A 13,376-nucleotide genomic window follows, 5' to 3' on the forward strand; every position below is an offset into this window, starting at 1 on the left:
TATATATATATATATATATATATATATATATATATATATAAACTTATTCAGGAAACGTGTACACAGATGCACTACGGATATATATTAAACATTAAATTACCGAAAAATGATATTGGTTATAAAGTGCTTTGTGTGTATGTGTGTGCGTGTGTGTGTGTGTGGTGTAGCGAGGGAGTGAAAGTGATTGTTCAAGTTTTTTAATCAAAATTCTGATCCACTTTTCTACCTCAATATTCCATTGGACGCCTGCTTTAATACTCTAAAACCTATGTCAACCTATCTTGATTCTATTTAACCTACAACCTTGCCAAGAGGTTCTCTTTAGAGAATTCTCTTTAGAGGTTCTCTTTAGAATCAACGTTGCATTTTGTGCGTTTTCTATTTAAATGCGCTAAAAATAATACTTCTGTTTCTATATATGTGTATATTAAACGTATATACCGATCCTTCAGCATGTATAGATGTTGGAAAGTTCAGGTCGAAAGTAGGGCTAGAATATCGACTCGGGTTACGAAGCAATTTCGAACGATCAGACGAAAAAGACACGTACGACATTGAAAAATAAAAATGTTTAAAAAATCTCATATAAACGTAATAACACGACGAGAGAGGACACTGAAGATTTACGGATTATAAGAAAAGATCATTTTCTTAAGTAGACACTGTAACGCATGATATTGACTAACAGTAGGTCGAGTCGAGAGACAGGGTACATCCGGCTCGAGAACGACAGAAATAGAGAGAGTGAAAGAAGGAGAGAGAAAGAGAGAGAGAGAGAGAGAGAGAGAGAGAGAGAGAGAGAAGTGAAGAGAGAAGAGAAGAAGAGAGGAGATCACTCGTCGACACACCATCGCACGTAATTTCCTGGCAGCGTTGCCATGCCTAGAAGAGCAAAATGCCGTGAGGGGGTGGAAAACTGGGACGGCTCGTAAAATTAACGTAACTACATCGAAGCCTCGAGCTCTCGACCACGCGAGCTACGTGTGTCTACTCTATGATCAATGGCACATCACACGCCGGTACGAAAGCTCTCACTCCGCTCATACGGCCGGAATTTATAGTAACCCGACTCAACCGAGCACTGTCGGAAACTCCACAATCGTGACGGATAGTATAATAAATTAAATTAAGAACAGGTCTCACAGAGCGTCTCACAAAGGACGATGCGGTTAAGTTGAGCGGCTGAAGCGAGCGGCTTTCGCGATGCGCGGTCTTGCGCCACTCGTGCGACCGGATTTTCGACAGAGGCTTCGAGAGGCTAGACGACGTTCTCCGAAGACTTACAGTGGCTTGCAGCAAATAGCGCGAGAGGAATCACGGTGTGGTAGTGCGGCACGGTAGATACTTGAGTTCAAACTTGCCGAGAGCATGTTTGACTCTGCTTAAGATTTGCGGAAGGCTGTACACTTTGCTCATCGATAGCTTCGCAATTTCGCCGTTAAAACACATCCTAATCTCCTGAAGTTCAGCCTTTCGATCGAGCAACAGTCACACAAGCGCGCGCGCACACGCTATGTAACGCCGAATTCCCGGTTACACGACATATTCGCACGTTTCGATCTCAGTTATGTTGTTATTTTATATAAATAGGACAGAGGGAGGAGGTGGTACGCGCGCTTTACACATCTAATTTATGAAAATGTTGGCTTGCAGCTCTGACGTGCAATTTATTAAATCATTCAATTTATTCCCAAAAGATAAACGACAACCGAAATATCTGATGAAAACGGGAATTTCCGCGACCGCGTGGAAATTGTGCCGGCACTGAAAAGCGTACGATACATACGTGTTACATTGTGTGTAATATTGTTCGCGGTTTGTTACGGACAAAGCGTCCCCGTTCTAGGGAAAGAACAATAAGTAATAATTAGCCGGAATCTAATAAGCGGTGTCGCCGCTGCTTATCTCGTTGCGTTATTCGCGCGCATATTGGCTTAATAACAGTAAAATTAACGCAACACTCGGGGAAACATTAAGATCTCAACCACGCGAACGATGCCTGTGCGATGATCAATGGCACGTCACGCGCCGTGTTGGAGGCTTATCCACTCGTATAGTCAGGATTTATAGCGATCTAAGTGGCCTTGAGTTCTGAGAAATGAACGAGCTTTTCGCACAATTCATGCCGCGTATACTATTCGTGTAACTCGCTTAATTAGATACACGTCGTGCCCGAGGTGATACACGACGGCGATTGTACGCAATACATCTCTGAAACTAGTTGAAACGAGGGAGAGAGAGAGAGAGAGAGAGAGAGAGAGAGAGGGAAGAAAGGAGAAAGAGAGAGAGGGAGAGAAGAAGAGAGCGAAAGATTTCATGGAAAAAGCCGCGACGAATTTCCAGGAACAACACGTCCGCCATGATAACTATGATCGTAGGTAATGATTCTGCAGGGTTTCGATAATCCTCGAGTGCTAATAGAAGAGATTAACGCGCACGATCCGCAATGGATTTTGCAATGGAACAACAAACGGGTTGGATCGCGGAAGCCTAGATAATACGATGCGCAGCGCGCATCAGCAGAAAACTTTGTAATTCGCCCATACTCTTGTATGCGCGGGAATCTAGGGTTTCATTCTGTTGATCGAGTTTATGCAGTGGATTTAGAGTTCGACACAACGGAAGTTCCTTTCGCGATTTTAATCGTGACAAATTGTCGCCCGCGGAGCGGCCAAGAGACGACGACGGTCGAGGGCCTTTCGACGGAAAGTCGAAAAGTGGCACGAACAATTGCTTTCCTTTAAATAATCGCGGCTTTCGAGACACTCGGTGTAATTACGGAGCCGATACGGAATGTGCCGTGGCCGCGGCGTAATATTTTTACGATGAAATCGCAAACGATAAAATTTCTCATGGGCGCCATGGGAGTTGACGCCATTAGGACGTTGACGATGATCACTTGCGGTTTAAAGTAGAACCGGACTTGGTGGCCTCGCTTGCCTTCGTGCTGATTAAAGATTAATATCTAACGAGGTGAATACATTTTTTATAGTCTTCTTACGCTCACCCCTAATCCACCTAACAACACTTTTCCTTGCTTTCAATACACGCAGAGAAGGCGTATATATAGGTATTTTAGAAATTGTGTGCTTTTGTGACATAATTTTCTCGTTATATTATACATTTCGTAAAATATCGCGGATGTAATACCATCGTATTACATTCTATCCTTCTTGCCTTGAAATAGAACTTTTGCAACGATCAAAGTACTTGAATGGTCGAATTAGCTTTAAATTTCAACAAAATAATCTCTTCTATGGGAGGACATAATCTGCGAGCCAGAATTGCCGCCATTACATCCACGAATACGGCAATCGATTCGAATACTCGGCTTTTCCCAAAAACATTACGTTAGGTCTCGAAAATCGTGTCAAATGCAATTGTTTACGATTCCAAAGTCATTCTATCTACAATACTCTTGTCATGGAAAAGATGATTTTAAATTGATAAAAAAAAATTCGCGAAGAGAGAAATGACAATAATTTCGAGGAAGCCTGTACCGATTTGACTTGTCGATTTACCAAATCTAACCACGAGAACACACACGACAAGATCACGTATGATCAAAATATATCTCCTGTGCAATTGGTCTATAATCCCTCCCATTTAATTGAATAGTATTACTGAAAATTGCTCAATACACATTGTCCTGGACGATTCTACAGTAATCCATTGATCCGGCGACTTTACAAAGAGAAAGGAGGATCCCTATCGATTCCGTCCTCATTCGTCGACTAGCGATCTGACAATTCGCGACTCGCGTAACCCGAACGAAGAGACAGAGCAAACACTACGTTTATCTTCTCGGCGATGATAAAATTACAGCGATTTAGGACTCACTTGCAGCGCGGGAATGTGGTACACGGTTGGCCCTCCGCGAGATCACCTTCTCGCGTGACGGCAAGGGTTGCCTTCGGGCGTACGACGAGCTTGACACAACACACGCGTGTCGGCCGATCGCGCGCGCGACACCGAATCGGCGACTCAACCCTCAAAGGAGGGCTGCAATTGGGGACACATGATCCCCCTCGGATCCTCCGGGTCTATGATCGTAGTAGCTCGCACGAACCACACGGCGGCAAATAAGATCACTCTCAGCAGCCAGTCAGCCCGCACTTGAACGCGATCCGTCGATTAACGCGACGTACGACGGAGGTGACAACGTACGATCGGAACCGCGGGTTCGCACTGACGATGAAACTCGATGCGAACGGTCACTACGCCCGACGACACACTGACATGTCACACTGCAAACTCCCACCTGCGTTCTCGCAGGTTGTTGACGTGCACTCGAGGTTAATCACACTATCCCGCACAGTCCGCCACCTCCTGCGGCAAGCAGCCCGCCGAGGAGAGTTTCTCTTCCCTCGCGAGTCGAAAGTATGTCACTCGAGGAAGTAGCCGCGCGATCGAACGTCACCACAGCGTCGCGTACTCCGACGCGGAAACGCGGTCCCGGTTGCCGATTCGCGCGTCGCGGATGCTCTTGCTTCCTTGGGATCGGCGAGGGGGCCGTGATAACCGAGGGATGCAGCGAATAAAAGGTGGGCGATCGCCCGAGGCAGTGAAAATATCGGCGGCACTTGGCGAGGATCTACGCGCGTATCCGCGCGTGTATGTAACCCGCGTGTGTATGTGTGTGCATGTATATGTATACGTGTGTGTATATGTAGCTGTGTGTACGCGCGCGCGTGTATCAATTTTTCGCGCTCGTAGGACGCACACGCGAGGGGGCACGGCCGACACGCATCAGCCCTAGGAGAGACCCTTAGGCCGGATCCGCGGAGTTTCCTTTCACCTCGATTTTCGGTCCCTTGCCACCCCCACGTTGCACAGGCGCGAACCGCTTTCAGAATTTCCGAGGGTCGGGCGACGCGCACGCGGGAGGGAGCGTTGCCGCCGAGGTGGGAGCACCGGAGGACACAGCGATAGAGGGGTCGAAGCACCGAGTGTGAGTAGATCGCGGAACGCAAGGTGGCGGGCTCTGCCTACGATGGAAGAGGGTAGACTCCCGACACACAAGCGGTTACACCGGCATGACTAGACCACCACCGAGCTACACCAGCCAGCGCCGCAGCACCGGCGTGGGAAGTAGGGTGTCTCGAAGCTCGTGGTGATGGTGATATCCTGATTGTGATAGTACCGTCACCGTCGCCGTCGCCGCCGCCGCCGCTGCTGCTGCTGCTGCTGCTGCTGCTGCTGCCGCCGCCGCTGCTGCTGCCTGCTGCTGCTGCTGCTGCTGCTGCTGGGTGGTACGGGCGTGGAGGGGATGATAAGAGGGGATGGAGGGATGAGGTAGGGGGTGGCGCAGGCGTTTTGGTGCACCGACGCATTGATCCCTGGAATTCGTGGGGACGACGACGAGGGTCGAGCGTGTGTCCACCCTACGCGAAGGAAAGAGAGAAAAAGAGATGGAGCGACGGCAGGGAGGTGGATGGCGGGGGAGGGGAAGGGCGAGAAGGGGCCGCGAAGAACGTCGACCGTTCTCCTCGTAGCCGATGTCCACACCTGCAGGCCGCGGACGAGGCTACGAGGCCATGACTTGGCACTGGAGGCGAGATGTGATCGACCATCGTCGATCATTTGTTTGGCTCATGATCAGCCGAGACGAGAGAGAAAGAGGGAGGAGGAAGAGAAAGAGAGAGGGGCGGAGGGAGGGAGGATGAGAGAAAGAGGAAGTTGATAATATTCAAACTGATATTCATAGATCACAGAAACTTGTCGACAGAGAGGAAGAAACACAGAGAGAGAGAGAGAGAGAGAGAGAGAGAGAGAGAGAGAGAGAGACAAAGAGAGAGACAGCGACAAAGAGGATAGTTGGATATCTCATGGAGAGGATTTACGTAGATGGGATGTAATTATATTCTCTCCGTGTTGCGATAGAGACAGAAATCCAGATATGAATATTTTTCATACATGTTTGTTATGAAACGCTTTAAAAAATAAAATAGTATCGCTAGTAAATAAAATTGTTGACATACATCTATTAAATTGTTGCTAGACAAAGCATAAAACTAAAGTTACATGTAATCAATATACGTCACGTACTGAATAATTTCGTATGTGTTTGTAATTGATTCAAATTACATATTATCTCCCTCATTAATATTTATTTTACAAAATATGATCACAGAGAAGTGCTTGGATTCGTCCATTTTCATTAATTTTACGAAAAAAAATACTAAATTTCAGTGAGTAGTATCGCTGTGAACATTTTATTCCGCATTTCAAAAAGTTAGATTTCAAGCGTTTTATACTAAAATTGAGGTATTATAATACAAAAGATAAACAACGTAATTCATAAGGAAATAACAGGCGACACAATGTAATATTATTCACAACGCATAATGTATGTCGGAATAAATAAATATATTATATGTGTGTGTGTGTGTGTGTGTGTACACACACATTCACGTATATAACCCACACATTTGCCAACAAATAAAAAGGGTATCTCGTCTCGGCTGGCCGCGATTACTCGTTAATAAAAGAACAGGGGGAAAGATGGAATAAGAAAAGGGCGAGTCTCGAGTAAGAAAAGAGAGTTAAAGCTGCCCGAGTGAGCCTTCACCGAGATTCTATCGATTTTATAATTTCCCTCTCATATCTGAAGATTCTTTTGTTCAATTTTATCACAAAAATTGTCAGTTAATTAGACTGCTGCGAGCCGAATTATCGAAATCTATGTAATCATCTGAATATTTATTTTTAGACTTGTCGTTGAATTCTCGGAGTTTGCGATAGCGCCAACGACTCTCTGCCTCTCCTCTAAATGTAACAATTTACATAGAACTAAAGAATAGATGGAAGAACGGACAATATACTTCTGTGACTTAAAGTCATGATCTTTCTACTTGAAGGTAAAAGTATCACTACCCTAAATCAAGCTATATTTTATCATTCCTAAAGAACAAAAATAAAATATTCTGTTATAGTTTCAATAAATCAGTCTTTTATCTTCATAAAGTTCAAAGTGCTTTTTCCTAACATATATATTAGAGATCTTATCTGTTGTATGAGTAATTAGTTTCGAAGGAATAGATAGAATGTCTACGATGTCAACTTGCGAATCTCTTCAAGCTTTTATCGATTATACTGCTCAAAGATTCGATAAAGAAATTAAGTTAGACAGCCACTTCTTTTTCTCTCTCTTTCTCTTTCTCTCTCTCTCTCTCTCTCTCTCTCTCTCTCGCGTTTACACCAGCTTTTATCATATAGTTTTAAGTGGAAGAAAAAGCTCGGCGACAAGGGACTCCTGCGAACGACTTCGATACGTTCCCGACAATTTTTACGATCGGCACGATCGTCAAACGCGAGTCGTGATACCTGAGGCGCCGACACACATAACACAGTCCCCATAAAATATTCAGGCACGGTCTGCGTGCGGATATGTAGCACCGTTGAATAAATAAGGAAGGAGGTAAGGAATCCCGATCGGTTCATAACTCCTTTTCATCCCGGATTCTTTTGGTAGCGCTCGTAACGAGAGCCATCCAAAGAACGTAAGGTCGGACGATTTACCTCTTTGAAGATTTATACACTCGAGACTTTTGGATAGATATTCAAGAAGTGTTGCACTTCGAGAGATTTCGTTGTCGTCATTAATTTGCATAAGCATGCAAAGTTTACGATGTACCATCAACAGATCTGTCGTGTGGCGCTCGCTAGTAAATCGATTTATAATTTGCAACATTATCGTAGGTGATGGGAAATTATGTTATAAAATAATAAAATTTATGTTGCTCCAGTGAAGTGGATCGTGTGTATCGTCGAGAAAGGAAACAGATCTGACGAGTGTTTTTGCAAGAACTATAAATAATGTCGTGCAAACTGTGACCTATAAATCGGTACTTAACCATTTGAGTGCCAAGGAAAACGCGACCGCGTTTCCTCTTTTTTCACTTGAGGAGATTTCTAACTAATACTAACGCATTCCTTTCTCTTGTTTCATGATTTGACGTTATTATGCAATTTATTGCTTAGTGTTTAGGAACAATTATAAGGTCGCGCAGTTTAATTTATTTCCCGAGTGTATTAACATTGAACCTACCACCCTATACAACACTTTTGGTAATATATTCTTGTAACCTCTCACGGTACTTGAACACTTAAACAGCAGCAATATGCGGTACATATCCTCGAAGTATGTACGGAGAAGACGCGTGGACGATTTATACACATAGATAAGAGAATAAATAGAGCAAGAAAGGCAGAATGAACTATTTTGTTTCGCCAAAGTTCGCTATGTGAGCTATACGGACTGATATCTTCTATACACGCAAGTGCTCTCGAATAATATTCGTTTTATTGATTTAGAGAATGGTGATAGAGGAAGGGAGAAGGAAAGAGAGAAAGCGAGAAAGATGAAATCTGAAGGTACAAACGGGTAAATAAGACCTCGGTGAGCGACGACTTCGAGAGCTACGAATCCTTGAGTCGTGTTGTTTCTTTCAAGGAGTCGGGTAATAATTTTAACATTTCTCAAAACAAAGTCGCGTTTTCTCTTATTCTCTATCGCGAAGCATCCCGGTAAGGTGGTAAAATACGAGATACAAAATGCGGAATGCTGAATAAAAAGCAAATGATAGGTACCCATCGTGTCGCTTTATTCAAAAGAATGATAACAACTATACGGATAGTTATTTTGATCGAATTTACCTTGAGCGTAGTTGTCGTTCAATTATACTTATTCTGCTGGTTTTACAAGAAACTGCACTTGTATATGCAGAAAATATAAAATGAAAAACGGAACAAATGCTGACGCAAATGCGTCTCGAGATTTTCGTTTGATTTTGTTGGAGATTCGCGAATCGCTTCTTTTCTTCCCTTCGAGTTTTTACTTACGAGCTGGACTACTTTCACGTTACAATCGTAGTTGCAATAATTATCTTAACGATTCATCGCTGTCACGACGATTGTAACGCACGGATACACTTAGAAAGATCATCGAATGTACATTCTCCGAACTTTCTGGCTCAAGATAATTCAATGGCGGATAGCTGATCAATGGGCACTCTATCAAGGGACGTCGCGCTGTATTCCCATCCAATACTTTCGGCTGATACTTCGCATTAGACGCGAAGAACGTAAAGTACAAGATGCACGTAAATGCGGGCCCGACTTGCAGAATTGCGCTTTCGAATCGCGTTGTTTCCGTCGGACTGTCGGGGAACCTCATGATGTATGTGAAGGGAACTCGGAAAAGTACAGGGATAAAACGAGCGCGCGGGATCTATCGCATAGCGACCGCTTTCAGAAATATCGGGGAAACTCCGCGGGCCCTCAAAGAATGGAATACCCGGTTACGCTTAAACGGGAGAGAGAGGAGAGAGAAAGAGAGAGAGAGAGGAGAGAGAAAGAGAGAGAGAGAGAGAGAGAGAGAGAGAACGGTACAACGGATACTCGATACCGTTCCTCTGGATAAACCGAGCTTGAGTGCTGTGAATGCTTGCTGACTTTCCCACGATTGCCCTTCCCGTTTTTCCTTCGCAACGTGCTTTGTTTGCACGGAGGCTTATTTTATATTGAAAATCAAATTTTTTTCTCGTCAGCGTTAAATTCGATATAAAATTATTCTTTATTTCGTGACCGCAATGACACCGAGAGAACACTGATTATGCGGATAATGGTTGGAAATTTCACTTTGTAAACCAATTTTCTTTCAGTAATTACGCGAAGCAAATTGATAATATCAATGTACTAAAAAAAAGTTAGAAAAATGGGAAAGCATAAGATGATAAAAATTTATGCGTTGATTGGTGATTTTCTACTCTAAATTTTAGCTAATGACAGGTTTCTCGGTGAACTATATGTATTAATCCGCTATTAAAAGCATTTGCTTGTTCCATTTGCAATGGAATATAAATTATGTATCATAAAGTTCACCATTAAAACGTTAAAAAATAATTATAAAATTTTCGAGATATGCATGATTTTTTTTGTAAAGTAAAATCTTACGAAATCTTACAAAGTGTTAGTAATCAGAAGAAATATATACCCGTATCTACCTATCGTGGTTTTGGTCCAGACGATACTTGGTATCGTCCAAGTACTTATGTGTGTCAGCTATCGATTGAAATGGATAAGTAATTATACACGGAATCGTCGATAGCGAAGTGAATGTTAGTCGCGCGTGCAAACAGGCAGGCGCAAACAGTTCCCCGAAGCTCTCTCTGTGTAATTCAGTAATGATCTTAGGGTAAGGTTCATAATAACTGCGTAAATGAGAGGGGTCCCGTAATTAATTCGAGTATATCCCCGAATGGAAAGAGAGAGAGAGAGAGAGAGAGACTGGGAGGGGGAGAGAGATAGCGAGAGAGACAGAACGAGCACACCCTGCGTCGAGCGTGCGCAACCCCGTCGTGCACGAAGTAGATTCTATCTCGAAAGCTCCCTACAAAGGCACTGAATCAGCGTCGTTAATTTGTTAAGTATAAAGCGAATCGTTTCCCACTACGCGCATATCCGATACGACGCAACTCGTACGACGGAGAATTTATTCTGCGCGTAATGACGAGTTACGTAATTAGTCGTTCCCCGTCTGGGGAATTAGAAACGGATAAAAGCAGCGGGGAATAGTTTTTCTTTTGTGTTTTCGACTTGGTAACCGAAGGAAAATGTTCTCCATCGAAATACGCGCGATTAGTTCTCACTTGACTCACGTCGTACATTGTAACTTCCAATTACGAAATATTATAATATAAATGTACACCTTTGTGAGCATCGCGCACGAGAATGCGCAAAATGTGCGTAATTGCTGTTTTGCAAAGTATTAAATTCCATTTAATAATGTTGATTTGATTCGGGCGACTAATGAGAGTTTAATTATTCGAGTGATCACGTACTTTTTGCGTGTAATCGACCAACGATACGTGTGTCGCGCTCAAACTCGTAATGACCGCGTTGGTGTCCCCGCGAGGCAGTATATAACAGTCCGCGAGCAAACTTGTCGTTCAAATTTTCTTAACTAAGAGAGATGCACACGCGGGGCATCAAGAGTTGCGCACACGCATTCACGCGCACACCATCGCGCACTATCGCGGCGGCATTATTCATGTGTTATTACACGCGGAGAAGCCGCGCGAACCAGAAATGGCTCGTAAGGGAAATACGCCAACACAATCTACGGTCAGCCTGATGATAACTAATACGTAATTTCACACTATTGAAATCGCGCACATTGTTCGCATACGCTCGGCGATAACGCTAATGAAAGAAACCGAGAGTACCGACTACGATCACAGATTGGATATTTCAGGACGAACGGTTTCGGCTAATAAATTCCCATCTAGTCCCTTGCGAATATGATACAATATTGGATAATTCAACGCGACGCTTAAACGAGAACGCAAGAACGTACAATAAATGCGAGCTAAAGATTTCAAGAGACATCTTTTCAATATACCTGCGAAACTCATATATTTATGTCTAACTGGCAACGGATACACAGAGAAAAAGGTTTCTTTGGGTTTTTTCAGAATTCTTATTTGCTTGACTTCGATTTGTTTGATTCGAACAACATAATTTCATATCAATTATTATCTTTTATTAGATTGAATCATGTTGTTTGACGGAAAAAGCACTATTATTTCAAAAATAATTTCAACCAAATGTATTATTTGGTTGTAATTTATATTTTGTTCCGCTCGATTCTATAAATCATGTTATTTAATTGAAAAAAACTATGGTTTTAAACATTCCATTTTTCAATCTGATTTTCTAACCAATAAAATATTTGGTTAAATATTTGGTTGGTTTGGTACTAATATAATATTTAGTTAAAAATCCGAGAGCCAGAGTGACATCATTGATTCGTTAATGTACATTTGGTCAATATTACATATCGACTGTTATTATATGGTTTTCAACGATTATCAGTAAGTATGGCATGAAAAAAGTTTTATGGACATTGTAAAGATGCATTATAATTATGATACTAAATATATCATCAGAGCTAGCTGATATCTTCAATTTTCATACGATCATTGAAGTCAAGCCTAAATCGTGATCAATAGTATGAGGATGGATAACTGCATCATGGAATGATGGAGTATTTCCACGGAAAATCACGAAGAAAGAGGGGCGTGATACGATAAAATAATAAAAAAGGCAATCCGTCAGTAAAATAGAAAGTCAAGCTTTTAAGATTATCCGAACAGAATGACCGAACTTTTTTTTAGTAAAATGAAAAAATTAGACGTAACAATTTTCTTATTTAAACCAAACAATAAAATTATTCGAGAAACAATCAAGTCGAAACAAAAGCCAAATAATCGTACTTATTTGTTGAAACATTAGTTTCCTTGGACCATTCTAACGATCAAATTTGTTTGGATAAATGAAATTTATTAAATCTAAAGAAATCTTTTTCCTTATGAAGGAAACGAAACTATAGACCGTCGCGAAGTAGTTATTGCAAAATATAGAAGTTTTTATACGTCCAACTTAACCTAACTTATGCGCCTCAACTTTCAGACGGTATTTCAAGAGAGGTCTTTGTTAGAGCGATATCATATAATTACAACAACGTGAACTGTTGACACAGGCAGATAACCTTAACCGAGACTAACCACTATCTATCACTCACCAAACGATTTGATGTCTACGTTGCTAGTTTTCCGTTGTTGTATCTTATGTTCTGGAAACTTGCTATTACACTTATTGTTGCTCACATATATTGCATACGTATTGTCTGCTCGCGTCGAGGCAAATCAATCGAAAAGAACGCGATTAATCACGATTCCGTATGTCAATTAATGCAATTCACGACAATTATCGGTCACTATATCCGTAGGCAGTCTGCGTTCCGTCACGAGCTTAAACAAACTGACTGTTTAGTCGGTACCAAATAGATAATTCAAATTGCTGACAGATCTGTACCGGAAATGTAGTTTCCTATTATGATAAGAAATTATTTCGGTCTTGTCTTGCTGTACATTGAAAAAAAAGTATTTGCAAATTTATTTATGGGATATAAAATCTATTTCTGTAATGTAATATAAAATATAAAATTTATTTCTATAAATAAACTATAAATAAATCCTACACAAATATAAATTTTCAAGTATTTCTTTCTCAGTGTATAATTGTGATGTTAGTTTAACCGAAAAAATATCATCAAACATAAATATGAATATTATACAAAGACAAGATGTGCAAAGTACTTCTTTTTTTAATTTCTCATATTCAGAAAAATATTCTCCGATCCTCCGATAATTTATACACCGGTCTCTGTTTTATTGACATAGCTCGATATTTTCGAAGATAAAAATTTTGTTACTGTCATAACTGTAACAAATATTTGTTTTTAATAACAAATAATTGCATTCATGCAAAATTATGTACATTACATTCATCACGTTTGATAAATTGCTAGT

The 13,376-nt window shown here is 41.7% G+C and overlaps 1 protein-coding gene across 2 annotated transcripts in view; it reads right to left on the minus strand.

The window, feature by feature from the left end:
- The window catches only part of LOC116843047 (zwei Ig domain protein zig-8), a 339,129-nt gene extending 326,309 nt beyond the window's left edge, over positions 1–12,820 (minus strand). Inside the window, exon 1 of one of the 2 annotated variants that reach the window (XM_032813058.1) lies at positions 12,587–12,820. The gene's annotated coding sequence lies outside the window, so the exon portion shown is untranslated. Of the gene's footprint in view, positions 1–3,840; positions 5,110–12,586 lie in introns of those variants that run through there. The other variant, XM_032813059.1, reaches the window with a different exon arrangement.
- Between the last annotated feature and the right edge of the window lie 556 nt (positions 12,821–13,376).

This window comes from Odontomachus brunneus, unplaced genomic scaffold (genome assembly GCF_010583005.1).
Source record: "Odontomachus brunneus isolate Ranch 3 - 2012 unplaced genomic scaffold, Obru_v1 Obru_scaffold_029, whole genome shotgun sequence".
NCBI lineage: Eukaryota > Metazoa > Arthropoda > Insecta > Hymenoptera > Formicidae > Odontomachus > Odontomachus brunneus.